This window comes from Sus scrofa, chromosome 8, assembly GCF_054392235.1.
Source record: "Sus scrofa isolate SSC_HxYL_T2T_F1_AM1 chromosome 8, Sscrofa_HxYL_maternal_Yorkshire_Landrace_v2.0, whole genome shotgun sequence".
In the NCBI taxonomy this organism is placed as follows: Eukaryota; Metazoa; Chordata; class Mammalia; order Artiodactyla; family Suidae; genus Sus; species Sus scrofa.
Window position 1 is genome coordinate 31,574,241 of NC_139390.1, and position 26,932 is coordinate 31,601,172.

The 26,932-nt window shown below is 44.5% G+C and overlaps 1 protein-coding gene across 40 annotated transcripts in view; it reads right to left on the reverse strand.

Moving 5' to 3' along the window:
- Nucleotides 1-26,932, reverse strand: part of RBM47 (RNA binding motif protein 47) — a 303,668-nt gene that overhangs the window by 130,800 nt on the left and 145,936 nt on the right. For 2 of the 40 annotated variants that reach the window (XM_084971932.1, XM_021101127.2), the window contains exon 1: nt 5,078-5,141. The exons of 37 other annotated variants lie outside the window; for them this stretch is intronic. The gene's annotated coding sequence lies outside the window, so the exon portion shown is untranslated. Of the gene's footprint in view, nt 1-5,077; nt 5,168-26,932 lie in introns of those variants that run through there. One more of the 40 variants, XM_084971922.1, reaches the window with a different exon arrangement.

Here is a 26,932-nt window from a genome sequence, read left to right on the forward strand (position 1 = left end):
ATCTCTGGGTTGTAAAGCTGATTTTTTTTTTTTTTTTTCTTTTTAGGGCCACATTCATGATATACGGAGATTCCCAGGCTAAGGGTCGAATCGGAGCTACAGCTGCTGACCTATGCCACAGTCACAGAAATGCCAGATTTGAGCCTTATCTGCAACCTTCACCACAGCTCACCACAAAGCTGGATCCTTAACACACTGAATGAGACCTGGGATCAAACCTGCAACCTCGGGGATACTAGTCATTAACCACTGAGCCACAACGGAAACTCCTACAAATTATTTTTATTTTCTCCTTTGTGTTCTTCTCTGCCTATAAGTCTGATCGTTTTTATAATGATTAAAATTTGTTCTAATAAAATAACTATCATAAAGAGGAAATTGTCTTCAGCAGTGAAGAAAAGGAACATATTTTGACTTAAAGGGTAATTTAAAACTGCAACGGTTTACTAATAAAGATAATTGGAATGTCCATGTCTGCAAAACGTTATAAAAACAGTATAAGACATCTTTGGCTTAAATATTCATTTGTTAAAGGCTAAAAGGTGGATCAGATGACCTTTTGCCAGCTGTCACAGCACCTGAAGAGTGGTGCTAAGGGTATTTTTCTTCATTTAAATAATTAGAAAGAATGGAGCTGACTGAACAGGTAGAAGAATCTAGATTGTACAAGTGGTCTTCAGTTCTACAGCCACTCTCCAGGTGTGACAGCTTAGTAGTCTTTTGAAGTTTAATATTTTCTCCAAGAATGTAATAACCTCCTTCAAAAGTTCTCACAGAGAATATAATTTCATTATTCCAGAAGTAGCCGGGTCAAAACTAGCACCATGAGAAGAAACAAGCTTTCTAGTAAGATCAGAAATAATTATCATTTTTCTAGAGAACCTTGAAGACTTTTATATGCTGAGTCCAGTGAACCTCAGAGGACACCCTATTGAGACAAAAGAAGTTAAGGCAAGAAAGAATTTCCACGGAGTCTAGAAAACTCAATGAAATGACTCCTTGCTGTCAGATAAACTTGTGTTCTGTAGGTATGTTTCAGAATTTCTTAAGTAATCACATGATCGCAGATGACAGGAGGAGAGAAGAAAAGATCAAGGCAGCTATCAAAATATTGGGAGGGGCAGGAGTTCCCGTCGTGGTGTAATGGAAATGAACCCAACTAGGAACCATGAGGTTGCAGGTTCGATCCCTGGCCTCGCTCAGTGGGTTAAGGATCCGGCATTGCCGTGAGCTGTGGTGTAGGTGGCAGATGTGTCTCGGATCTGATGCTGCTGTGGCTGTGGCCTAGGCTGATAGCTACAGCCTCGATTGGACCCCTAGCCTGGGAACTTCCATATGTCGTGGGTGCGGTCCTAAAAAGATTGGGAGGGGCAAACTGGAGGGAAAAAAAAATTAAGAGAAACTCAAGTGGATTTGTAGATGATCAGGTGATCGTTTTCCTAAAATGTCAGCACTGTTATGGACCTCAGACCAATGGTCCTCAACTGGGGCTGTTTTGCTCCCCCACCCAGAAGTTATTTGGCACCACCTAAAGACAGTTTTGGTGATGGGTGCCACTGGCATCTGGTGGACGGAGGCCAGGGATGCTGCGAAACATCCTACAACCCAGGGGACAACATCCTACAATAATCCAAAATATGAACTGTGTCAGGGTTGAGAAACCCAGACCTGGGGTGGGGGGGGGGGGGCGGGGGGGGTGACCTGGCCCCACAGAAATACTCAACAAACACTACAGTTCACGAAGGGAATATTATCACCATAGCTACCTATAAGGAAGTAGTTATCTATAAAAGAGGTGTCACCAGGTTATCTAGCCTTGAAAACTGAGTAATAGCTTTGTCCTCAATCCCCTTGGGCCACTTTGATCAGGGCCTACTGTGTGCCAGTGTGACCAAGTGCCATGGGTTTGCCTCGGACTGTCCTGGTTTTAGCACTGAGAAGACAAGTGAAACCACGCTGTTGGCCAAGGACACAGTGACATTTGGTCATTTGGAATTTTTCCCTTTTGAAGAGAAAAATCTGGTTCCTTCATGGTTTTCTCTGAACCTTTTCTCACAAAATCAAGCTCCAAAGGTCAGCTCCAACAGGGAAAGAAAGGGTTTGGGGAGTTCCTGTCGTGGCGCAGAGGAATGGAATCTGACTAGGAACCATGAGGTTTCGGGTTTTGATCCCTGGCCTTGTTCAGTGGGTTAAAGATCCGGCGTTGCCATGAGCTGTGGCATAGGTCGCAGATGCGGCTCGGATCCCACATTGCTGTGGCCCTGGTGTAGGCCGGCAGCTACAGCTCCGATTAGACCCCTAGCCTGGGAACCTCCATATGCCCCAGGTGCAGTCCTCAAAAGACAAGACAAAAAAAAAAAAAAAAAAAAGAAAGAAAAAGAAAGAGTTTGATCCCTCAGGTGCTCTCTGTACCTAGAGACCACCTCTTGGCCAACAGCTGCAGTGGGAAGGGAGAGCCTCTTGGGGTCTCTGATAGAACAGTTCATCTTGTTCCAACCCTCCCCTCAGGCCAGTGGTCCAAGTTGTCCCGTGGATAGAGGCCCTGGAAACACTCCTGCCCTGGAGGCCCACATAGCTTGCTAAGCATCTACAATCAGCATGGGTTCACCTTTCTTCAACTCCCCCTGGGGAAGCACCGCAGGCAGTGGAATGCATTCCTTGAGAGTGGAGACCTTTCCCCTTATCTCTCGTAGATTATACCCTCTCATCAGCCTACTGCTTATAAATGTGAAACATTCTGAACAACTACTACCTTTCCCCTGATCAAAGGACAGAATGAAATGCCGTATGAAAGCATTTCGCAAACTGTAAAACAAAAGTAAATGTAGCCTATTAACGTCACAATGAGAAGTGATTTGTGCCAGAGGTTAGCAATGGCAGGTGTTTCTCTTTTTTGCTAAACGTTTAAAAGTGGCATGCGGCGGGCACTGTTATAAGCACGGTGCGTCTGTTATCTCATATGATATTGACAAATATCCTATGAAGTATCATTGTGGAGCTGTGCCCACTGCAGGAAGAAGAGACTCAGGTAGAGTAGTATGAAATAACTTCCCCAGGTCACAGAGCTAGTGGTGCTGGGAGATCAGAAGCAGGCGAGCTGGCTCCAAAGTTCATGCTGGATTCTGCTACCTGTCACTCCAGCCATTTCAGGAGAAAGAAGAGAGTGGTTCAAATAAAACGCCCCCTTCCCCCCCCCCAATCATGAACTTTCAGCCTACCCACGCATCTGGTTGCCTGAGGGTCAGGTGCTGGAGTAGAAAGCCTCAGTGAGTCACTCCTGAACACATGACTCGGCTCTTAGTTCCTTGTGGGTTTGCTTCCTGAAACAGCTTCCTAGAGTGCTGAGCCAACAAATGGATTGGGACGGTTTCAGTTCTGGGAAGGAGGCTAAATTCCATCCGGCCAATCACTGCCTCCCATTCCAGCTCTCTGCAAGCTAGTGACCCCCGTCCAACAGCGGCCACGGGGACTTCCTCAAACGGGGAAATGCTACTCACGAGGGTACTTGACTAACAGTCTCTTTGCAGACCGAACATCTGAGGCAGGCAGCCTCAGAGAGATCAGGGAGTTAGTTAACAGTGACATGAAGATAGTGCTGGAAAGAGTTCGCAGGATTCAAAGTCCAAACAAATATGGACAGTACAATAGGAACCTGGGCAAATTCTGTGGAAAAAGATGTTCCTCTCTCCCATTTATTCTCACCTCCTCCGACCCAACTTTCTAAAAATCCCGCATTCCCTTCCCCTATCTTCTCTTTTGGTGTTATATGCTTTAAAAAAAAAAAAGTCTGGAATACCCTTAGAATTATAAAGAGACAGGAACACAGCTAGCTAAACAAGAAATCAAAAGCCCCAAACCTCTGCCTTATCACAGGCACTTTCTTTTTTTTTTTCCAAAGGCCACACTCAAGACACATATGGAAGTTCCCAGGCTAGGGGGATGAATTGGAGCTGCGGATGGCCTACGCCACAGCCAAAGCAACGTGGGATCTGAGCCACATCTGCGACCTACACCACAGCTCATGGCAATGCCGGATCCCCAACCCACTGAGCAAGGGCAGGAATCGAACCTGCATCCTCACAGACAGCAGTCAGATTTGTTTCCGATGAGCCACAATGGGAACTCCATCACAGCACTTTCAAACTCTGGGGTTTTCTCCTACTTTAGCAGAGATTTTAGAATTAGAGAGGTGTAGTACCATTGTGTTATTCCCTGGCAAACCAACAAACATACAAGCATGATTTTTTCCCCCAGCACTTAACAGATATTTGTTGAATAAATGGTCTCTTTGTAACTCTATTTTCTATTTTAGTTTTAGTTTTCTTAGCCATATATACAGAAGTTCACCTGAACTTCTAGAATGACTGTATTATTTAGGATATCAAGAGGACAACACCTCTATGCCTCAGTTGCTCTCTCTGTAGATGGTGGCAAAACACAGAATTGCCATAAGGATTGGTAGGACAATGCTCATAAAAAGCTTGGCACAGTGCCTGGTGCACAGCAGGTGCTCAAAACATGATCGCTCTGATCAATGAGCCAAAAACCTTGAATTAAACAGACTCTACTAGTTTTAAAATAAGTATGAAAAGTAAGCTCTGACTTCAGGGAGAAATTAGATAATTCACTAGGTCCGTTTTAAGGAGGTCGTCAAAACAGAGCAACTTCGCCACATGCATGGGTCAATCCCTCTTAAAAAGAAGCTCTGGGGAAAACTTCTGAAGCATTTTTCCCTGCGGGTCCTTCTCTCCAGTGATGTTGGAATTACCATGTTGAGAAAGCGGACTTTAGGGACTTTAGGGCAGTTACTGACCAGCAGAAATACAAAGCATTTTTCTCCATTACTCTACAGAAAATCTTAAGCAAGATCTAATGATATTTTTTAAGCTCAAAATGCTCTTAGAGTGTTTCCAAATTCTGGTTCTGTCTAAACGCCAGCATGTCAAATATCGTGGGCCTGTCTCCACTAGGCAATCTTGGTTCAGTTAGCAAAATCGAATGATTCCACCTGATCGGTATTTTCTAAATTTGTTGACTTCCACTTTTTCTTTTCAGTGTTAGAATCCAAATGACTTACCTGTATGCTTGATTCCTTTCCTCGTCCTCATTTTCCTCCTCCAACCTTCTAGTACCTTCTTTGAGTTGTGAAAGATAATAAAATTGTACAACAAATGAGTTTGGGTTCCTCATTTGGAAACTAAACTCTAGATCCTCTTCCTGGTTTCAGGGCTCCAAGAATTCCTCAGAACACGACAGGACAGCTTTGTGGATATCAAAAGAGGAACCTCACACACATGGCAGAAGCCCTGTGACCAAAAGGACAGTGACAGCTGATCTACAATTTGGAGGAAGAATAGGCTGGAGATTGAGGTTGCCAGACTCTCCCAGTGAGTCAAGAAGCTGGAGGCTGGTTCACGGGCCTTCGCCAGTGGTGTCAGCTTTGTCACTTGGCCCTTTCCACAGCCCATTCTCCTCCACAGTGGCTGACTTCCAAAGAGAGGAAATCAAGAGAGTAGTTCAGGATCGCCCTTGGTCCTGTCATCTTAGCTGACCATCCTTATCCCACGGCGGGCTTCAAATAAGGGCCCCAAAGTCCCCATCTGAGGGCGTCCACATATGTCTCCCATCAGACATATGGGAGTTGGAATCCTGAATCCCCCTTTCTTGCTGATGACTTTAAGTGCATCTCATATATAAAACTGCAATAATTCTACTAACTCTGTGAGATTGTTAGATGCCACATCAGGAACTCCAGTGCCTGGTATAGTGTAGAAACTCAAAAGAAGTAGCTATTGGCGTTCCTGTTGTGGCGCAGTGGAAACGAATCCCACTCGTAAGCATAAGGTTGCGGGTTCAATCCTTGGCCTCGCTCAGTGGGTTAAGGATCTGGTGTCACCAAGAGTTGTGGTGTGGCTGCAGACGTGGCTCAGATCTGGTGTTGCTGTGGCTGTGGTGTAGGCCAGCAGCTATAGCTGTGATTTGGACCCCTAGCCTGGAAACCTCCATATGCTGCAAATGCGGTGCTAAAAAGCAAAAAAAAAAAAAAAAAAAAAAAAAAAGTAGCTATTGTTCTTTGTTACATTTGGGGAGTCGTGGTCTATATTACGAGTTCGCAACAAACGGTAAGGAATAGATTATGTTAGAACTTAACTTTTTTTTTTACCATCAAATTACATCACTTTTTTTTTTTTTTTTTGCTCCTAAAATATATTACTTGACTGGACAATGCTGCATTACTAAACCTTTACTGATATTATCAGCCTCAGAGTAGAGTCAGCCCAGACAGAGAAAGTGCCCTGGAAGATACATTAACTGTCCACTTCCCTACAGAGAATTTTTTCTGACCTGAGAAGCAAACAGAGTGTATGACTGTGGCCATAAGCGACGCACCAAAACAAGCAAACACAAAAATGACCACAACTGTCCTTGTGTGTCAGGCCTTGGGACACCACGGAAATGCTCTTATGGAGGGTTACACTGTTGTTCATCCTTCCTAAGACTTACCCAAAATAACCTGGTTTCAGAACATATCCACTTAAGCAAATTTTCACATAACATTCAATGAGGTTCCAAGTTCACAGACATTGAGGAATAATTCCCTTTCACATCAGTCTATGCTCTTAAAAGGCGTTGTAAGCACATCCTCTGTTCACGATGTTCAGAGATGAGAGGCTCAAAGGTCAGGGCATTTATTCTGCAGGTTCTCTCCCTTCTGGGTGACGGAAGGGCGGCTGCAGCCCTTTACCTGGCAGGTTCTTGGCAATACTTCACAATCCCTTGCTGGTTCCCCTAAAGCCGGATAATCCTTTTATTTATTTATCACTCCTGTGGAGTGTACATCTGTTTCCTATGGGGAATCTGACTGATGCAGCTGTCTCCCCACTCACCCCCAAAGATAAAATCACTCCAGAAACTGGAGTCTGTTTTCAAACAACTTCGCTGTAGAGGCTGAGGGTAAAACACCTTCATCTGGGAATGTTTTGCCAAGATTTCAAGCTCTGAGAACAGATGTCTAAAGAGTGCCTGCTATGTGTCAGCACCGTGCTAGGTGCTGGAGGTGGGGGTGCAGGAACCAAGAGCTTACCTACCGCTAATGGGGAAAGACCTGCTATACATTAAGTAAACAAATCAAACCATTTCAGACCGCAGTAATCGCTGTTAGGTCAATAAAGTAGGGCAATGGGATGGAGACGGGCAGGGATTAGAGAAGGCCGCTCGGAGAAACCTGGGCTGAGAACTAGATGAAGAAACGGAGGGGGAACATTGGAGATATGGGGAAAGGAAGACCTAGGCACAAACGTGTACAACTGCCCTGTGCAAATGCCCCACGGCAGGAACAAGTGCGTTTGTTTGCTTGTTTTGTTTTTAATTCCAGGAAGAGGAATCTGGTGACGGAGGCGGAGGTGCAAGAGCTGAGGTTGGGGACATGGCCAGGGGCCCTGTAACAGAGGGCTTCGGAGCTACAGTGAGGAGTTTGGGTTTTCCTCCAAATCTAAGGAGACGCCACTGGAGAGTACTGAGCTCTGCAGGGGGACATTTGGGAAGCCAGAGAGTTAGAGAGCATCGCACAGAGATGGTTTGCTTGCTTTCTGAGAGGAAGATGTCTTCCTGGTTGGTACAACCTGCCTTGGAGAGGATGAGAAGGGGCCAGGAGGAAGTGGGACTGAATGAGCCCTTCTTAGGAAGAGAGCTCATGACAGAAAGTGCTTTGAAAGATGACTCTGAGAGCATTCAGAGTGTGTGTGGTTGGAGAGGAGTGGTGGTGGTGACGATGCAGTCTGTGTGTGTGTGTGTGCGCATGTGCATATTTGGAGGGATTGCTGCTGGTATGCGTGGCAACAGTCCTGCAAGAGGAAAAAGAAAAAGCAAGAGAAAGCACCAGCTCTACATGGTGGCAGAGCTCATGGCTCAGCTCTCTCTCCTGAACTCAGCCCCACAGAGGAACTGCTGCTGGGCCCGCCTCCTTGCAGCGCCTCAGACCCACCACAAATGACACTGATCTCATTCTCTGTCCCCAAACCAGCTTCCTCTCCTCAGAGCCCATCCTAGCAAGAGGACTGCATCCCCCAAGTCACCATGGCCAGAATCCTGAACGGCGCTGGCTCTCCAGCTCCCTCACTGCCTTCCTCCCATCGGTCATCAAGGCTCACGGAGTCCACTCCACATCCCTCTTTTTTTCTTTTTTAAGGAAACAGATTTTTTTTAACTGAAACATCATTGACATATAACACTGTGCAAGTTTAAGCTATACAACATAATGACTTGATATACACAAATACTATGACGTGATCACCACAATAAGGTCAGTTAATATCCATTGCCACACAGTCATCTTGAATCCCTGTGTCCAGTCCCCTTCTTTCTATCCCCACGGCCACCGGCTTGGTTCAGTCTCTTCACTGAGACTCTCAGAATAGCTTCCTTACAGGGTTCCACCCCTAACTTTAGTCTTCGTTTCCAAACCTGGGGTCTGAGTGTGTCTTTCACCAACTAGTTGGCAAAGCACACAAGCCCTCTGGGCTGGATCCCTGCCCCTCTCTCCAGTCTGATGTGCTTGGACCCAGCCATTCTTTACATTTCCTGAACTCACTATCCCAGCCCCAGGCTGTGTCATGTCTCTATACCAGCCCTGCACCTTTTCTTCTCCAAGCTTAGGCCTTATTCTCAACACCTGTTCATTCATCAAATCAATTCAGCTGTCACTGCCTCCAAGAAGTCTTGTCTAATCATCACCTTGGTAGAATCCACTGTCTCATTTCTGCTCCTGCCCACACTGGATTCTCTTCCAACTTCTATCAGGGCACCTGGGACATTTAATTGTTCGGTTTTTTGGTTTTTTTGCATATGTTATCCCCAGGCCAGGAACCAGATCCAAGCTGCAGTGCCAGGCCAGGGATTGAAGTTGTGTCCTGGCCCTGCAGAGACACTGCAGATCCTGTTGCACCACTGTGAGAACTCCTAATTGTTGGGATTTGTTTGTTTGTTTGTTTTTGCTTTTTAGGGCTGAACCCACAGCATCTGGGAGTTCCAGGCTATGGGTAAAATTGGAGCTACAATTGCCAACCTACACCACAGCCACAGCAAAGCAGGATCCGAGCCCTGTCTGTGACCTACACCTCACTGCAATGCAGGATCCTTAATCCACTGATGGAGGCCAGGGATCGAACCCACAACCTCATGGTTCCTAGTAGGATTCATTTCCACTGTGCCATGACAGGAACTCCCATGTACTCTTAGGACCTATCAGAGAGCTTGGCACATAGAAAGTGCCCAATACATACTCATAAATAAAACTTTAGGAGAGGTCTGAAGTGTGCCAAGTACAGAAAATACAGAGTAAGAGAAGAGAAACTTCAAGATCAAAGGCTAACTGTGGAACATGGCAAAAAAGAATAAAGCAAAGTCAAGAATAAGACACAAGGAGAGCATTTTAACACTAAACACAACTTATGAATGAATGAAAGCTCTGACAGCAACAGAGCAGACAGAGTCTTGGAAGACAATGTCAAATACTTTATAATAACAACAGTAACTTCGCAATCAGTAATTATCAACAAACTGAGTTCTCATGTGTCAGGCATTTTACATGAGTTATACCATACATTTTCATCCTTATAATGATGCTATCAGGTAGAGATTATTATTGTCCCATTTTACAGATGAGGAAATCAAAGCTTGTAAGTTTAAAATGCTAGTCTAGAAAGTGGCCAATCTGAAATTCGAGGCCAGGTCTACCCTGCTCCAAAATCTGAGCTTTTAACCACAATTTCTATGGTGATTATGGCATAAAATTATTTATATGCCTTACAAAGTTCTTTATAATTAGACTTATTAAACCATACTGTTGCATGGCTCTCTTAACCAGTTGAGTTGCTGAAAGTTTAGAAGTTTAGATTATGAGATTTCAATCAAAAGGAATTAAGTATATGATGTTTCAATCAAAAAATATCGAAGACCATCGGAGTTTGACAAGTTAAAAAAAAAACAAAACAGAATTACTACATATATGTCATGATTTACCATGACATAGAATTCCTTGTTTCTGTTTTTAACTGAGCTCATTGTGATATTCTCACAAAATAAACTGGTGATGGAGTTCCCATCGTGGCTCAGCAGAAACGAATCTGACTACTATCCATGAGGATACAGCTTCAATCCCTGACCCTGGCTCAGTGGGTTAAGGATCTGGTATTGCCGTGAGCTGTGGTGTAGGTCACAGATGTGTCTCAGATCCCAAGTTGCTACGGCTGTGGTGGAGGCCAGCAGCTACAGCTCTGACTGGACCCCTAGCCTGGGAACTTCCATATGCTGAGGGTGCGGCCCTAAAAAGATTTAAAAAACAAACAACAACAACAACAAACTGGTGAGATCCCCGTGGACCATGATATGGAACCTGTTGTTCCAATCCCACAGATAGTGCTGTTCTGTATTAATTCCTGTGAGACATTTATGTGATTTTTAACTTTTATGGTAGCCACATTTAAAAGGTCCAAAATCAGGTGACACTCATTTTAATATATTTTTTTAACCCAATATATCCATAACATGGTCATTTCAACATGTAATCAAAACAAAAATTATTAATTACTAAATGAGATATTTTACATTCATTATTTTATGAAGTCTTCAAAATCTGGTGTGTATTTTACACTCATAGCACATCTCAATTTGGATGCTACATTTTCACCAGAAATAATTTGTATTTCACAAAATTTCCAGTTGAAAAAGTAGATGTACACAACCAGGCTGCTCCAAACACATAAGCTTCCCAACAAAGGTGTGCTCAACAATAACAACAACAGTGACAGCAACTCAGGAGCTGAGCTGTGTCTGCAACCTAGACCACAGTGCACAGCAATGATGGATGTTTAACCCACTGAGCAAGGCCAGGGATTGCACCCGCATCCTCGTGGAAATTAGTCAGGGAGCAAAGATGTTACACAGGGAGACTAGTTAGAAATCTATTTCTGAGACAAGATTAAGATGGTGGAATAGAATGGCTGGAGCTCAACTTCTCTCCTAAAAACAACAAAATTACAACCAAATGCTGAGCAATCTTCAACAAAATGGACTGGAAATTTTCAAAAAGATATCCTACTCCAGAAGACAAAGAGGAGGTCACATCAAGAGGTAGGAGGAGTGATTACGTGATATAAAAAACCCATGCCTTCCAGGTGGGAAGCCCCACGAACTGGAAACTAACTGCATCACAGAGATTCACCTACAGGAGTGAAAGTTCTGAGCCCCATGTCTGGAGATCTGGCATTGGAAGAAAGAGCCCCCGGAGCATCTGGCATTGAAGGCCAGTGGGGCTTAGGCACAAGAGCTCCACAGGACTGGGGGAAACGGAGACCCTATTCTTGAAAAGCGCACACAGATTTTCACCTGCACTGGGTCCCAGGGTAAAGCAAGATCTCCATAGGAATCTGGGTCAGACCTGACTGCAGTTCTTAGAGGACCTCCTGGGAAAACAGGGGTAAATGTGGCTTGTTGTGGGGAAAGGACATTGGAAGCAAAGCTCTTGGGAATATTCATCAGCGTGCATTTCTCTGGAGGGGGCCATTTTGGGAACATCTGGCCCCACCCATCAGCGCTGAGAAGCCCCAGGTCAAACAACAATCCAGAGGGGACCATAGCCCCACCCATCAGTAAACAGGCTGCCTAAAGACCCCCAGGCACACAGCCACCTCTAATCTTATCCAGAGACAAAGCCCCACCCACCAGAGGGATAGGAATCAGCTCCACCTACACAGGCACCTCCCATCAGGAAGCCTACAGCAAGCCCCACTGCCAACTTCAGCCACAAGAGGGGCAGACACCAGAAGTAAGAGAGGCTGCAAATCTATTATCTGTAAAAAGGTCACCACACCAAAAACCTATAAAAACAAAAAGACAGGGAACTATAACTCAGATGAGGGAGAAAGAAAAAAACCCATAAAAACAGCTACGTGATAAGGAGATTCTCAGCCTCCAGGAAAAAGACTTTAGACTGTTGATGCTGAAGATGATGCAAGACATTGGAAATAAACTGGAGGCAAAGATGGCTAATTTATAGGAAACACTGAGCAAAGAAATACAAGATATAAAACTTAATCAAGAAGAGATGCAAAGTACAATAACTGAAAAAAAAAATTTATTAAAGCAGCCAATAGCAGAACACAGGAGGCAGAAGAACATAAGCGAGGTGGAGGATAGATTAGTGGAAATCACAGATGCAGAACAGAAAAAAGATCAAAAACAAATGAAGAGGGTCTCAGAGAACTCTGGGACAACATTAAATGCACCAACATCTGTCTTGTAGGGGTGCCAGGAGAACAGAGAGAGAAAGGGACAGAAAAAATACTCAAAGAGATAATAGCTGAAAACTTCCCCAAAATGTGAAAGGAACCACTCACTCAAATCCAGGAAGCACAATGAGTACCATATAAAATAAACCCAAGGAGGAACACCTCGAGACACATATTAATTGAACTGACCAAAATTAAAGACAGAGAAAATATTGAAAGCAGCTAGGGAAAAGAAACAGATAACATACAAGGGAACCCCCAATAAGGTTATTGCCAGATTTTTCTGCAGAAACTCTGCAGGCCAGAAGGGAGTGGCATGATATACTTAATGCTAAAAGGAAGAAACCTCCAACCAAGATTACTTTACCCAGCAATTCAGATTTGAAGGAGAAATCAAAAGCTTCACAGATAAGCAAAAGCTACGAGAACTCAGCCACACTAAACCAGCTTTACAACAATAACAACCACAGAAAATGCTTAAACTGCTTCCGGTTTTACATTTAAATGAATTGAGGTTTTAAAATTCAGCTCAGTCACTCTAGCCACACATTTCAATAGCCAAGGGTAGCTAGTGGCCATTGTATTAGAAAGAGCAACTGGAAATCACCTTTCTTTCCCCACATACTCAAAATGGAAAGGTCAGGAAGTTGAAAGGAGTGCTGGCGAACAATGTGACGAACAACGTGAAGTGACCGATCCCTACTTATGGGGTGAATTATCTACAGTCGCTACTTCCATTAAATTTGCACAAGCTGTGGTTGAAAACTAAAGCAGAGAAAATGACTGTGAGGAACAGTATTAATTCATCCCTTTGCTTTTCTAACAGACTGTACTTGGGGTCATAAAGTAAATACCTGGTCCATGTGACTGGACCCCTTAAAGATTTTATCCCAACAAATCCTTGTTTGCAAAATCAAGAAACATAAGAGGATTAGGTGTTTCCATGTTAGTTAAACTAGGAGAACAGAGTTGCTGCTGTTTATTTTATTTATTTATTTATTTTTTAGGGCCCCACTCATGGCATATAGAGGTTCCCAGGCTAGGGGTTGAATCGGAGCTACAGCTATTGGCCTGTACCACAGCCACAGCCACACCAGATCCGAGCCTCATTTGAAACCTACACCGCAGCTCACGGCAATAGCAGTGCCGGATCCTTAACCCACTGAGCGAGGCCAGGAATTGAATTCATAACCTCATGGTTCCTAGTGGGATTTATTTCCACTGAGCCACGGCGGGAATTCTGCTGCTGTTTACTTTAAAACTTTAATATGCACAGGGTGAAAATATTGGTATGGGATGGCATTCATTTGCCAAATAAAAATGAAAAGGGGAAAATAAAATCAAGTTCCTTTGAGCCTCATTCTTAGTATCTTTTTCATTTCAGAGCACCAAACTAGTCTGCAATCATCAAGAACTGAGACTTTTATTGTAAAAGTAAAGCAGCAACTAAATTACCCCGTACATATATATGTGTGATGTGTGTGTATGTATATACATATATACATATATGGTAATACAAACACACACACACACTCCCCTAATTTTTCATTAGTCCCTAATAAACTGACCTTTAAAGGTCTTGGGTAAAGAAAAGCACATACACTACACAACTGCCTATTATTTTCTTGCCTCATATTGGCTGTCTTGGTTAACCGGAGTAACCACATTGCTGGGGCTTCTCGAGGCAAAACCCATCTTAGCATCTGTACGTACTTCACAACAAAAATCAAAGCAAATCCAGGCATCTCCAGAAGACGAAGGTGTTTCAACACGTGATCAAACACGGGTCATTAACCGTGCTCCCACTGTTACTGATGAGACCATGATAAGTCATCCATCAAGCAGCATGCAGAGAACATAGCTCTTTAGGGCAGGCACAGAGGCTATTTTTATTCATTGTTGGTGCCCAGCACCAAATATAATAATGCCTGGCAAGCAGCAGGCGCTCCAGAAATATCTGCTGAATGAGTGAATGAATGAATACATTCTGGGAACAAAGGCGGAGTGGGCATTCTTTGGTAGTCTAGAAGGTGGTAAGCAAGATGGCATCCCGTATCTCTTCCCACGCCACCCTCCTTCCCCACCCAAGCCCCTTCCCTAAAGTACACTTGATGTGTCAAATCCACTCAGTTCACCAAGGGTTTGCCAAATGCCCAGCAACCAGGCTAAAAACCATGGACAGGAATCCTTAAGAAAGAGAAGAGAGTGTACCCATCTCAGAGAATTAGGTGTTAGGGAGATGCCATAAACACAAGCCCCCACCTCCCACTCCTCTGCAGAGCATATTGAATATGGAGAAACTTCTGTTGTGATTTGATGTTTTTCCCATTGAGGTTTGGGGTAAGAAACTGTTGAGTAGTGGCAGTGGTAGGTATCTTCCTAAAGACTAACCATTCCTAAAGTTAGATACCCTGAAAAGATGGACCTCAAATCAGAAAGAGAAGCTGAAGATTAGCCTTTGACCATCAGAAACACAAACTCCCATGACCTGGGCTTTCTTTTGGAGTGGAGTCAGAGTGCTAGAGGGTGTGAAAAGCAACCTCCATCTCAAGGAAACGGGAGGGAAGGAGGCTGAGAGTAAAGGCCGATCTACAAGGAAAGACAGAAAAGCCCTAAGTTGTTAGCCAGAGTATCTAGATATGCCTAACTTTCTGTCGTGCCTCAAGCATCCTATATCCAGCTTGGACTCAGGTTTAAAGTGGGAGCAAGAATTCCCATTGTGGCTCAGCGGGTTAAGAATGCCACTTAGTGTCCATGAGGATGGGGGATCAATCCCTGGCCTCGCTCAGTGGGTTAAGGATCTGGCATTGCCACAAGCTTTGGTGTAGGTCACAGATGTGGCTCAGATCCAGCATTGCTGTGGCTGTGGTATAAGCCTCAGCTGAAGCTCCAATTCGACCCCTAACTCAGGAACTTCTATATGCTGCAGGTACAGCTGTAAAAAGACAGGAAGGAAGGAAGGAAGGAAGGGAGGAAGGGAGGAAGAAAGGAAGGGAGGAAGAGGGAGCAGCACTCCTGAGAATAGCTGGGGGGCAGGTGGGGCGGGGGGCGGGGGAATAACTGGTAAGAGATGTCCAAAGAGAAGTTGGTCCTTGAAAACAAAAGCCTCAGCTGGGAGCACCAGGTACCCCTTCCCACCAGTGGCCCTCTCCATTGCCAGCCTGGAAGACAGGCGTCCCCTTTTAAGGGTGTTCTCTGGGTTTCCTTACAGAAACTTATACACACACAGTAGGTAAATACGAAAGGGCACCACAACGAGGAGGTGAATGGGGGTTGGAGGCCAGGGCAGATCCGGAACAGATGTGCACAGGCAATGAACACATATTTTAGATAACAGTGTGACCTTGGGTATATCGCATGACTTCCTTGGTACGCAGTGTCCTCATCCATAAAATGAGGGGTTCATACTGAACATAACCAAAGAGAAATTCCTGCTCTGACACCAGTTAAAATGTGTGATAATACACTAACTGCTCAAAGAGTTGAGAATGGAGAATGCTACTGTGCTGGGTTGGTTGGGAAGGGCTTGGTGGAGGAGGCAGGACTTGCAACAGGACTGAGGATGAGGAGGATTTGGGTATCTAGGGAGACAGCAGAGGGAAAGAGCCACAGGGGAGAACAATTCCTCTCTGAGCCTGAGATTGGGGAATCCTTGAGGACTGGGGGTACTAAGGGGCTGGGGCCAGGATGCAGGGACCCCGGGCAGGGCCCAAGGAGGAGCTGGGGCAGCGCGATACCACTAAGGAAGAGACCAGAGCCCTGATGCTCCTCAACATTCCCTGGGGTTCCATTTAGCCACTCAATAAACATGACTAAGGCAACATGCCAGGCACGAGATGCCAGGGAAGGGGACAACCAGGACACTGTAAACATGAAGACAGTAAGTGGCACTGCTTTTCCTTCCACCTCCAGTAATTCCTTCCCCCTCCAGGCATAGTTTGGGGTTTATTTCAACTTGATTTCATTAAATAAAATATCGGAGAGGATTGGATAGAGTTCTTTTCTGAATCCTTCAGAGCCTTGGTTTGTCTATACAATGGGCATAATGACACCCTCCAAAGATAATTGTAAAAATCAAATGAGATGCCCAGGGCAGGGAGTGGGGGGATACCACACGAATTAGGGTTGCTAATTACATTAGATGAGTAAACGGTAGTGCCCTAAAACAAATGCTGGTTACTGGTATTTTTACTGTTTTCATTTCAAGCAAGTAAAAAGGTGAAACTACAGTTCCAAAGAATTATAGCGACTTGCCTCTGGTCAAGATGATGAAGCCAGGCCCCAAATCTGGGCTACAGCCAGCCAGCACCATGAGCGACCTCAAAGTCTTATGCTTTCTAAAAAATCTCTCTTTTGCCCAGCCAGTTTATGGGGCCTGGCTGGGCAAACTGGAAAAGGGACACTAGCCCAGTGCCTGCCCACTGAGATCCCACTTCTTTGAGGTGGGCAAAGCCCTCCTGGACCCTGCAACTCAAAGGGCCAGTGGTACAGAGTAGACACAAAGCCATGATGTATACTGGGCTGTGGCCAAAGAGGGCTGCCAGATAAAACACAACTCCCAGTGACATTTGGATTTCAGATAAACACCAATAATTTTCATTTGCTAAATATGGCAACCTTAGGCCAACAGGAAACAGAAGACTGCCTGCAAGGTGAGTCCTGCCCAGCTTTAGGGGAGAACATTCCAGCATCCCTGAGGCGTCCTCATTTAAAATTCAATGGCTCTCCAGCAAGTCAATTATTTCTGTGGTGGCTTCTCTTTCAGGATTCAAAGTGTCATAACTGAATACTCAATGAGAATAATGACAACACCTGGAAGGTCATTACAGCTGTCTACTTCAAACTGAAATTTTCCTCACCAGAGAACCAACCATATTTTTTTCTACATTGAAGTATAGTTGATATAAAATATTACATAGGTTACAGGTGTACAATACAGTGATTCACAATTTTTAAGTTATATTCCATGTATAGCTATTATAAAACATTGGCCACATTCCTCATGCTGTACAATATATCCCTGTCGCTTATTTTATACCTAATACTTCCCACCTCTTAAGCCCCGACCCCTATATCGCCCCTCCCTTCTCCCTCCTTCCTCACTAGTAACCACTAGTTCTCTCTATCTGTGCATCTACATCTTTCTTGTTATAGTCACTCGTTTGTTTAGATTCCACACATAAGTGGTATCATACAGTGTTTGCCCTTTCTGACTGATTTTATTTAGCATAATGCCTTCCGAGTTCATCCATGTTGCTATAAATGGCAAAATTTTTTTTATGGCTGAGTGATATTCCATCACATATATATATATATATATATTTTTTCCCCCCATCGTGTGTGTGTGTGTGTGTGTGTGTGTGTGTGTGTGTGTGTGTGTATGTGTGTGTGTGTATTACTTCTTTTTCTTCTTTCTTCTTTGGCCACCTCACTGGATATAGAAGTTCCCAGGCCAGGGAATCCTACACCACAGCTACAGCAATGCCAGATCCTTAACCCATTGCGCCGGGCCAGGGATTGAACCCATGTCCCTGACACTGCACAGACACTGACCATCCTGCTGTGCCACAGTGAGAACTCCTACCACTTCTTCATACATTCATCTGTTAATAGACATTTAGGTTGCTTCCAATTTTGCTACAATTTTGGCAATTGTAAATAGTGCTGCTATAAACATTGGGTGCATGTATCTTATCTTCCAAAATTGCTACAATTTTGGCAATTGTAAATAGTGCTGCTATAAATATTGGGTGCATGTATCTTTTCCAATTAGTATTTTTGGTTTTTTCCAAATACATACCCCAAAGTGGAATTGTGGGATCATACAATAGCTCACTTTTTAATTTTTTTGAGAAACCTCCATACTGTTTGCCACAGTGACTGCACCTATTTACACGCCCACCAACATCATATGAGAGTTCCCTTTTCTTCACATCCTCACCAGCATTTGTTATTTGCATTCTTTTTGAAGATAGCCATTCTGATAGATGTGATGTGTTATCTCATTGTGGTTCTGATTTGCATTTCTCTGATGGAAAAATGTCTACTCAGATCTTGTGCCCCAATTTTTTTTACTTTTTTTTTATTTTTAGGGCCACACTGGTGGCATATGGAGGTTCCCAGGCTAGGGGTCTAATTAGAGCTGTAGCCGCCGGCCTACACCACAGCCACAGTAACGCAGGATCTGAGCCGCGTCTTCGGCCTACACCGCAGCTCACGGCAACACGGGATCCTTAACCCACTGGGCAAGGCCAGGGATTGAACCCGCAATCTCATGGTTCCTAGTCGGATTTGTTAACCACTGCGCCACGTCGGGAACTCCAAGGAGCTAAATGTATTTGAGCTCCCACCAGCTCCTTTCTCTTGGATGTCAGAGACAGCTGCCTAGGTTATTAGTCTTGGGATATAATAATGAGCTGCTTACAACTATAAATAATTTTGCTAGAATCAAGACTCCAAGGAAAGATCTTGTACCCACTGTCCCAAGGGAGGAGGTCGTCTTGAGAGTTTATAAAAGAGAGTGCCCAGGGCAGGGTAACAAGGAGAAACAATGATGAAGCACTAGAGTCAGCCCCCCCACCCCCACCTCCTTGGCAATGAAAGCCACTGTCATACCCCAAAGACGTCCGCGTTGGAATTCAGCCTGACGTATCTAGTGTAGTTTCTCTTTCAATCCCTTCTGGAGTGCCATCAAAAATTCTGATATTTGATCACAAATCGCATAGGGCTATTGAGAGGTGACAGCTAAAGATTTCTTTTAGAGGTGATGAAAGTGTTCTAAACTGGCTGTGGTAAAATGACTGTTTTCATGTTCTAAGGTTGACTGTGGTGATGGCGGCATAGCCCTGCGAATATGTTAAACTCCTTTGAACTGTGCCCTTTAAATGGCTGAACTGTACAGAGTGTGCATCACTTCTCAATGGAGCCCTTCTTTGCCCTTAATTCTGCTGCCCAGCAAAGTGACTGCAGCTCATGGGCGGCACCGAGGGAAGCAGCCATTTTCATTTCATTTCTCTACTTTTGATGGAGACATGAGCCCGCTTTCACTTTTCTCTAATTCTGTTAATTAGAAAAAACAGCAACTCAAATGGTCTGATCTTTGGCCTCACTAAGAAGGGGAGAGAGCTGTAAAGACCTGGGAAGGGCTTTTCCAGCCACAGCGGGCAGAAGGGGGCAGCCCACATCCAACTCTAGCTGGCTGCCAGGTGGATACAGGCCAAGTCCTGATGAAGATTTGTTTTCTTTTTGTAACAAGATAGAAATCCAGATGCATGGGGGGGGGGGGGCGTGGTAAGAAGGGGCGACACACACACAGAACAAATTCTCTCAAATTTTGCATGTGGACAACTGATTCCATTTTTAAAGACAGGGCAGGGCAAACAGTGCATGGCAAAACAAACACACAACATCCTGGGGACCTCATTTTACCTGTAAACTGCCCATGTGCCACCTCTTATCTAGGGTCACTATGTCATCCTGGTAGAGGTCCTTTTTCCCTGATCAAGGTGAAGACATACTGCTTACTTGGTGATCAGCACACAACCTGAGGTAGCTATCTTAAAAAGCAGCAGCCCATAGGGTGGAAGCTACCCAGATGTCCATCAACAGATGAATGGAGAAACAAAATGTGGACTAGCCTCACAATGGAATATTATCCAATCTTAAAAAGGAATGAAGCATGGATACACACAATAAGGTGGATGGGCCTCAGATACATCATGCTATGTGAAAAAAAGCTAGACATATTGTACAGTTCCATTTATATGAAGTATCTAGAATAAGTAAAATTCAAAGACAGAAAGCAGATTAGTGGTCACCAGGGGCTAGAGGAAGGTGGTGTGAGTGAGGAAAGATTTCTTATATGGGTAGAGGGTCTCCTTAGGTGGGGATGAAAATGTTACGGGATTAGACAGAAGTGATGGTTGCATCACACTGCGGATGCACTAAATGCCACTAAATTGTACACTCTGAAATAGCTAATTTTGTTATACACGAATTTCACCTCAATTAAAAATAAAAAGAGCACCAGCATCAGGGTGAGAAAAATGAGAGAACTCAAGGAGTAGCAGGTGTGTGGGGGCTGTTTCACCATGATCTTGGCAGGTGATGGGTTTTACCTGGGATCAGGGGCCCCCCTGAGGGTAAACATTGGCAGGAGTTTTCTAGGGAAGACCGAAGGCGCAGGACACCTCATCTGTGAAGACATCTGGCAGAAAGAGCAAGTGTTTCAGGGATTGGCAAGAGTTAGGTGTGAGGCAAATCTGTGTGGAAAATGAATCTCTCAAAGTTTATATATATTTTGGATGCCCAGAGAGCATCTCTAGGAGAGCTTCTCTATGGTGATCGCGGAGCGAGTCACTTCCAAAAACATGTTTTAACTCAGGAAAAGTGTCTCTTCACCACAAAGCGGTGCCACACCCGTTCTCATGGTGTCTCCTCATTTCCAGAGGTCCACCATTTCCCATTCAGATTTCAAGGGCAGAATCTTTGACTTTGGCTTAAAAAGTCCAAATGTTTCCCCTCAGCTATTTAATCTTTTTCTTTTTCTTAGTTCTTCCTTGGATTGAGTAGATTTCAGTTATAGGGACTCTGCAAAAAGCAGCATCAATGTGGAATACAGGGAAAGGCTCATTTCACAAGCATGAATTTATCTTCCTCTTGCTTAAAGCACCCTGTGTCGTAGGCTTTTCTCTTTTTTCTTTTTTTTTTGGTCTTTTTTCCTTTTCTAGGGCTGCTCCGGAGGCATATGGAGGTTCCCAGGCCAGGGGACCAATCGGAGCTGTAGCTGCCAACCTACACCACAGCCACAGCAACACAGGATCCGAGCCACGTCTGCAACCTACACCACAGCTCATGGCAACGCCAGATCCTTAACCCCACTGAGCGAGGCCAGGGATCGAACCCGAAACCTCATGGTTCCTAGTCAGATTCGTTAACCACTGAGCCACGATGGGAATTCCTCACAGTCACTTTTAAGTAACTACCTGATAATGCACAGCTGGACCATGTCACTTCAAGGTATTTTTCGTGACTGCCCACTAGCATTTGTGAGGTAACTGACAATTCTGTAAATTCACATTCTCTTACCAAACTTAGTATAAAAAGGAACCAATCACCTAAATCAAAACCACTATAAGATACCACTTCGTCTCCAAAATTTATAAACAACTTCTGCAGCTCCATACCAAAAAAAAACAAACAATCCCATGAAAAAATGGGCGGAAGATCTAAACAAACAGTTCTCCAAAAAAGACATACAGATGGCCGAGAAACACATGAAAAGATGTTTAGCGTCACTCATTATTACAGAAATGCAAATCAAAACCACGATGAGGTACCACCTTACACCAGCCAGAATGGCCATCATCCAAAAGTCTACCAACAATAAGTGCTGGAGAGGGTGTGGAGAAAAAGGAACCCTAGTATACTGTTGGTGGGATTGTAAATTGGTGCAACCACTGTGGAAAGCAGTATGGAGATTCCTCAGAAAACTAAACATAGAACTACCATTTGATCCAGCAATCCCACTCTTGGGCATCTATCCAGAGAAAACCATGACTCGCAAAGATACATGTACTCCAATGTTCATTGCAGCACTATTTACAATAGCCAAAACATGGAAACAACCTACATGTCCATTGACAGAGGAGTGGATCAAGAAGATGTGGTACATATACATAATGGAATATTACTCAGCCATCAAAAAGAACGAAATACCAGCATTTTTAGCAACATGGATGGACCTAGAAACTATCATGCTAAGTGAAGTCAGCCATACAATGAGACACCAACATCAAATGCTTTCACTGACATGCGGAATCTGAAAAAAGGACAGACTGAACTTCTTTGCAGAACAGATGTTGACTCACAGACATTGAAAAACTTATGGTCTCCGGAGGAGACAGTTTGGGGGGTGGGAGGATGTGCTTGAGCTGTGGGATGGAAATCCTGTGAAATCAGATTGTTGTAATCATTATACAACTACAGATGTGATAAATTCATTTGAGTAATTTAAAAAATGAAAAAAAAAGATACCACTTTGCATTAGGATGGCTATTATTAAAAATAATAACAGAAGGAGTTCCTGTCATGGTGCAGCAGAAACAAATCTGACTAGGAACCATGAGGTTTGAGGTTCAATTCCTGGCCTCAGTGGGTTAAGGATCCGGCATTGCCGTGAGCTGTGGTGTACATTGCAGATGTGGCTTGGATCTGGCATTGCTGTGGCTGTGGTGTAGGCCAGCAGCTACAGCTCTGATTCGACCCCTAGCCTGGGAACCTCTACATGCTGCAGGTGTGGCCCTAAAAAGCAAAGTCACTGCTAAAAACAGCATAACACTTCCTTAAAAAATTAAACACAGTTGGGGGGATGGACTGGGAGTTTGGGATTGGCATATGCACACTATTATATATGGAATAGGTGGTCAGCAGGGATCTGCTGTGTAGCACAGGGAACGCTACTCAATATTCTGTGATAACCTATATGGAGAAAGAATCTGAAAAAAGAATGGAGATGTGTATATGTGAAACTGAATCACTTTGCTCCACAGCAGAAAGTAACAGGACACTGTAAATTAACTACACTTCAATAAAATTTTTAAAAGTAAAAAATGAATCCATATGACAGTCTCAGAATTAAACACATAATTATGATATAATCCAGCAATTCTACTCCATGGTATCAACTCAAAGGAATTAAAAGCAGGGTCTCAAAGAGATAGTTGCACACCAGTATTCGTACCAGCATTATTCACAACAGCTAAGATTCATCAAAGCCAAGTGTCATCAGCTGATAAGCAGAGAAACCAAAATGTGGTACCGTACATAGATCAAAAATTATTCAGTCTTGGAGTTCCTGTCGTGGCGCAGTGGTTAACAAATCCAACTGGGAACCATGAGGTTGTGGGTTTGGTCCCTGCCCTTGCTCAGTGGGTTAACGATCTGGCGTTGCCGTGAGCTGTGGTGTAGGTTGCACACGTGGCTCGGATCCTGCGTTGCTGTGGCTCTGGCGTAGGCTGGTGGCTACGGCTCCGACTGGACCCCTAGCCTGGGAACCTCCATATGCCGCGGGAGCGGCCCAAGAAATAGCAAAAAGACAAAAAAAAAATATTCAGTCTTAAAAAGGAATGAAATTCTGGCACAGGCTTCAAATGAACCTTGAGGACATTATGCCAAGTGAAATAAGCCCGTCACAAGAAGACAAATACCATATGATTCTACTTTTGAGGTACTTAAGACTAATCAAATTCATAGAAAAGTAAAATGGTGGTTGTCAGGGGTTTGGGGGAAGGAAAATGGGGAATTACTGTTTAACACGCTTCAGTTTGGAAAGATGAAGAAGTTCTAGAGACGGATGGTTAAAATAATAAATTTCATATTATATGTATTTGGCCACAATGAAAAAATAATTTAAAAAAAACACCTTTCGTTTCAGGCAGATTCCCAGACGTCAGACTCAGAGGGATGCTGACCCAGGACCCAGACTGCAACACACCTGAGAATCTCTGCCCCTCCATGTCCTCACTGAAATGGCATTTTGCACCTTAGTTCAGTTTACTAACCACACCGCGCCCCCCGTGCAATTTCGTATCGATAAAAACTACTTAGGACTCACATTCAATCTAGAAACATTAAATAACATTTTTTGTTGTTGTTGTTGTTGTTGTTGCTATTTCTTGGGCCGCTCCCGCGGCATATGGAGGTTCCCAGCCTAGGGGTTGAATCGGAGCTGTAGCCACCGGCCTACGTCAGAGCCACAGCAACGCGGAATCCGAGCCACGTCTGCGACCTACACCACAGCTTACGGCAACGGCGGATCGTTAACCCACTGAGCAAGGGCAGGGACCGAACCCGCAACCTCATGGGTCCTAGTCGGATTCGTTAACCACTGCGCCATGACAGGAACTCCTAAATAACATTTTAATTCAATAAACCCACTTCATAAATGGAAACCTTGCCTAAAGGAAGGAGACCCATGGAGGACCTCGCTCTATGCACCCGGAACTCTGAGAAATGGATCTCCCTAGCAACCCTCAAGGGAATAGTTTAGAAAATCTCTTTTTTCCCTCTCCTCCCCTCCTCCACCCGCCTCTTTTCCTGACCAGACCGTGGAAAAGTGAGGAACACAAAGGACATCAAATTCCACTGTAGTCAGAGATATTTCTCCTGATTTGAACGTGATAACAGAGGGATGGGGGCCATTGCGCAATGGTTCTCGGATTGGCTCGCTGGCTCGTTTGTGAAACAGCACGTTCCAGTGTCTTTCCCCTCTTCTGCACTTCTTCTGAGATAGCAAATCTGCACCAAGATAGGAAAAGTCAAGGTTTTGTGGTGCGGCAGTCTTCCAGAACGGAGGCCAGAGCTCAGACTCAAAAGTCATCGCCAGCAGTACAGCCATCACCAGTCGGAGTACGCACACTGCCACGGCTGCCCAACTCCTCTCCCTGGCATTCAGGGCCTTGCCGCACCAAATCCACTCTCAGCTTTCCCCCTATCGCCCTTCCTCCGAGGTCAGACTGACCGGTTATCTATGTGCAACCTGAGAGCTCTGCCACAGTGCCTTTGTTCATGCTGTCCCCATGCCCTAGAATAGTCTTGCTTTAAATTCCGTGGATCCAAATTCTCATTTTTCCCTGCCACCTCCTTCAAGGAGCCCTTCAGACTGTCCCCAGGAGACCATCTCTCCCTCCTTTCCACCCCAATCACTTTTCTGTACCTCTTAGAGCCTTTCTCCCACTCTGATTATTTACCCTCAATATTTATCACGTTCTGTTATTCATTTTTTAATTTCACTTACTCACTTAAAAGTTCCTTCAGATGGAGTATCATTACTCCTTGTAGCCTCTTTTGTGGCAGATGCCATAGACTGCTATTCTCCTCTTCTACCCTAAGAGATCTCCAAGGTCTCCTGCATAACAGGGAGACTGCCTGGCTTCGAAGCCTGCAAAACTCACCATGCCCCTCCTCCCCCGAGGGCTCAGCACTGTGCATTATTCAGCTATTACTGGAAGCAGAAATGATCAGCTGGAATAAGTGCGTGATTCTGCCTTGGGAAAGGAGAAGATCCATCTTTAGAGACACAAAGGAGGAAAGGCATCATCATTGAACTGAAATAGCCTCATCAGTTCTTTGTATATAGTGTTTATGTTTTTTAAAAAGGTCATTTGCTCAATTACTCTTTGCTGAGCTTTGCCTGTCTCAGTAGCCAGTGTGGACATAATCTCTTGGCATACGATAAGCCCAAATTCTAAGAGGCAGAAGACAAGGGAAGTCAAGGGAACTCAAGGTGCCAAATCAGAGACACAGACAAAGCACACCGCTAAGCCGAGAACTTTTAGGAAGGAGGAGGCGACTATCTTTGGAGCTGTTCTTTCTGTCACAGGACAAATGAATCTGCTTGTCTTGTAGGCATGGGAGTGAGAAAATCAAGAGCGAGAGGAAAAGAAGCTTAAAACAAACGAACAAGGAGTTCCCATCATGGCACAGCAGAAAGGAATCCGACTAGGAACCATGAGGGTGCGGGTTCGATCCCTGGCCACGCTCAATGGGTTAAGGATCTGGCATTGCTGTGAGCTGTGGTGTAGGTTGTAGACGCAGGTTGGATCCCATGTTGCTGTGGCTCTGGCGTAGGCCGGCAGCTACAGCTCCAATTAGACCCCTAGCCTGGGAACCTCCATATGCCTCGGGAGCAGCCCTAGAAAAGTCAAAAAGACAAAAAAAAAAAAAAAAAAAAAAAAAAAAAAAGAGAGAGAGAGAGAGATAAGAGAAAATGTCTGCGTTATTTTTTCAAAAGATTTTTGTCCACTTCGCCCTGCTCCCAGCCAAAGCACAGAGACCTACAGACCAGCCAGATTATTTACTCTGTTTATGTGTATGTGTGAGTGCTGGACAAGGGCTCGGCAAACACTTCTTGCAAGGTTCTAAGTCAATATTCTGGGCTTTGCAGGCCATACAGTTTCAGTTCCAGCTGCTCAAATCTGGACACTGCGCAAAAGCAACAATAGACTATATATTTTTACACTGCATGCCAATCAAGCTTTATTTATGGACACTGAAATTTGAATTTCATATAATTTTCAGGTGTCACAACCATTCAGTGAGCCTACATGTTATTTAGGGGCTTATACCATATGTAGTAACATCAAGAAGCCATGCCTGGGAATGATAATCCCTGCAGTTGAGGTAGAAACTCCTTTTGTGAAGGGAGGAAGGGGGTTGTGGGGAGGGGTGGCATTCACAAGGGGCTTCAATTTTCCCTAGAGTGTTTTCTTTCTTTTTTTTTTTTTTTTTGTCTTTTTAGGACCACACCCGAGGCATACGGAGGTTGCCAGGCTAGTGGTCAATCAGAGCTACAGCTGCCTGCCTACACCACAGCCACAGGAACGCTGGATCGGAGCCACATCTGTGACCTACATCACAGCTCACGGCAACGCTGGATCCTTAACCCACTGAGCAAGGCCAGGGATCGAACCCATGTCCTCATGGATACCAAGTGGATTCATTACTGCTGAGCCACGAAGGGAACTCTGAGAGCGTTTTATTTCTTAAGTTGGCTTGTAGACACAGAGGTGTTTGGGAAAGAACCATTCCTTGAACTTTTCAGTAGGTCTGAATAAAAGTCAAAGGAAAGGTACATAAAAAGATCG